This window comes from Piliocolobus tephrosceles, chromosome 19, assembly GCF_002776525.5.
Source record: "Piliocolobus tephrosceles isolate RC106 chromosome 19, ASM277652v3, whole genome shotgun sequence".
Classification (NCBI taxonomy): Eukaryota; Metazoa; Chordata; class Mammalia; order Primates; family Cercopithecidae; genus Piliocolobus; species Piliocolobus tephrosceles.
This window is the reverse complement of record NC_045452.1, coordinates 4,603,694-4,607,039: the sequence shown is the minus strand read 5'-3', so window position 1 is coordinate 4,607,039 and position 3,346 is coordinate 4,603,694.

The following is a 3,346-nucleotide window of genomic DNA, read 5'->3' as shown; positions in this document are numbered from 1 at the left end:
CAGGGAAAAGTTCCATAGTAATCTAGTCTATGATATGACTCAGCTGTGATTATTATGACACTGCCATATTTTTAAAAAGTTTAATCACATCTTAATAATTTAACACTGAATATGATCTAACCAGACATTATCAGGGAGATGGGTGAGAGGAAATATATTTATGGTGAGCAGGAGGAAGAGAGGATTCAAAAGATAATGGTGGCCTGGTGCAGTGGCTCACACCTATAATCCCAGCAGGCTGAGGCCAGCGGATCGCTTGAGCCCACGAGTTCAAGACCAGCCTGGGCAACATGGCAAAACCCTGTCTCTACAAAAAAATACAAAAATTAGCTGGTCATGGTGGTGCACACCAGTATTTCTAGCTACTCAGGAGGCTGAGGTGGGAGAATCACCTGAGCCCGGGGAGGTCAAGGTTTCAGTAAGCCATGATTGTGCCATTGCACTCCCGCCTGAGGGAGAGTGAGACCATCTTAAAACAAGCAAACAAACAAAAAACCAGGAAGGAATAGCATGAAAACATGTTCATGTTGAGACATGGAGGTAAATACAAACAAATAGCCAAGAGTTGGAAAGACTATCGCGAGGCAAGGAAAGTGGGGTGAAGGCAGGGTAGGAGGGCTACTGTTTTTCATAATAAACCTTACGGAACAACTGGTTTTCAATATGCGTTAACTGATTTTTCCCCCTAAGATGCAGGACATAAAACTGTTTACAAAGCTACATATTTTAGATTGATTTCCCTTCACTTTTCAGGATCTAGGTAGGGTTATAGCCAGTTTCCACTACGTGGAGAATCTGCAAGGCTGGAGATCCTGTATGGGTCCAGGGTGAACTACATCAAAAGTAGTTTCCAGGATCGAGGATGCAGTTCACTATTATTAAGTGTGATGTATTATTATTCAAAGTACTGTTTACTGTGAAAGTATGATGAATTCAGTAATGGTTATACTAAAGTAACATATTTTAGTACAGAGTCAAAATATGGCTCCAGGTCTCCTTAAATAGAATGCTTAAGACTTACTGGGGACAAGGGAATTGTTTAAAATGCAGATTCCTGGGCCCCACTCCAGGCGTGGGGCTTGCATTCTTCATTTCTAACAAGATCCTTAGCTGCTGCTGAAAACTACTGCTTTCATTTGTTTCGTTTTTTTAAGAGACAGGGTCTCGCTGTCATCCAGGCTGGAGTGCAGTGGTGCAATTACAGCTCACTGCAGCCTTAATCTCCTGGCCTCACGTGGTCCTCCTGCCTCAACCTCCAGCGTAGCTGGGACTGCAGGCATCAGCTGTACTAGGCTACTTTTCAATTTTTTATAGAGATGGGGTCTTGCTTTGTTGCCCAAGTTAGTCTCAAACTCCTAGGTTCACGTGATCCTCCCGCCTTGACCTCCCACAGTGCTGGCATTATAGGCGTAGGGCACCATGTTTGGCCTGAAGCCCTACTTTAAATGCCTATTGTATCTGACCAACTAACTGATGCTTATTCCTCAGAAGAATACCAGTTCTGTAACCTCCAAGTAGTATCATAAGACAAAGCTTATTAGAAACTCATTAACTGATGCCAGGTTAACTAATGTGCTGGATTTTTTTTTCCTCCTCTTCCATTACTTGAACAATCTGTTCAACGAGCAATATTCTAAGAGCCAATAATTGATCACTTTTCCTCTTGATGCTTATACTGTAGCTCATACCGTACTGAATCCCTGGCAAGACCTCTTTTTGGTTATTTGATCTTTTTAGGCTGCTTTTCCAATTTCTGTGTTTCTGTCACAATTATTCACCCTGTGTATCTTATACTCTTTACTACTACTTATGTTTCTTTTTTTTTTTTTTTGAGACGGAGTCTTGCTCTGTCGCCCGGAGTCTTGCTCTGTCGCCCGGGCTGGAGTGCAGTGGCTGGATCTCAGCTCACTGCAAGCTCCGCCTCCCGGGTTCACGCCATTCTCCTGCCTCAGCCTCCGGAGTAGCTGGGACTACAGGCGCCCCGCCATCTCGCCCAGCTAGTTTTTTGTATTTTTAGTAGAGACGGGGTTTCACCGGGTTAGCCAGGATGGTCTTGATCTCCTGACCTCGTGATCCGCCTGTCTCGGCCTCCCAAAGTGCTGGGATTACAGGCTTGAGCCACCGTGCCCGGCCCCTATTTATGTTTCTTTAAAGACAAAGTCTTGCTCTTTTGCCCAGGCTGGAGTACAGTAGCAAGGTCATAGCTCACTGCAGCCTCACACTCCCAGGCTCAAGTGATCCTCCCACCTCAGCCTCCCAAGTAGGGAGGACTACAGGTGTGCACCACCATGCTGAGTTAATTTTTAAATTTTTTTGTAGAGACAGGGTCTCACTATGTCTCGCAGGCTGGTTTTGAACTCCTCTCAAACAATCCTCTACCTCAGCCTCCTAGAGTGCTGGAAGCAAGCCACTGTGCCCAGCTGCTCGTCACCCTTTCTACACTAAAAACTATGGATGTGTCAATCAATGCTGAGATGCTCTGATAAGCTCCCAAGAATCTGTTTCCCCAAATCACCACAAAACTGCTTGTGTAGCCAGTATAGGAGCCAAGGAAGTTGGCCACTAGGATCCCCTGAATTACTTTTTTTTTTTTTTGAGATGCAGTCTCGCTCTGTCGCCCAGGCTGGAGTGCAGTGGTGCAATCTCTGCTCACTGCAACGTCCACCTCCTAGGTTGAAGTGATTCTTCTGCCTCAGCCTCCTGAGTATCTGGGACTACAGGTACACGCCACCACGCCCGGCTAATTTTTGTATTTTTTGTAGACACGGGGTTTCACCATATTGGCCAGGCTGGTCTCAAACTCCTGACTTAGTGACCTGCCCGCCCTGGTCTCCCAAAGTGCTGGGATAACATGCGTGAGCCACCGTGCCTGGCCCCTGAATTACCTATGACTTTATCAAGGGACAGGGTCACCTGCATTGTTAAAGCTGAGCTGATAAGAATTCCACAAATGTTAACTGAACAAAGTGCCACACTAAGTGCCCGTGTCTGAAGATGAAAGAGACACAATCTGTGTGTTCTCAGAGCTTCTCCAAGGTGAACTCTTCTGGGGCTTAACCTGCAACTGGCCAGGAACAGCAGCTTAAACTCTCATCAATAGCTGTGCTATTTCAAAGTACTGGCATTCTCCCAGGACACCTCCCAGGGTGTCAAAATTTAGCCAAAGCAAACTCCAAATGAATACAAAGTCCTTATTTTCTCAAAGGAAAAAAACAAAACAAAACAAAACAGAACAAAAAACCCCCCAGATTTATTTAGCTTCAACATTTTCCCTGATCTAAAGAGAAAGATGTCAAAAGATACCTAGGACATATACACAAGCACCCACCCCAGTGAACTCAGATAA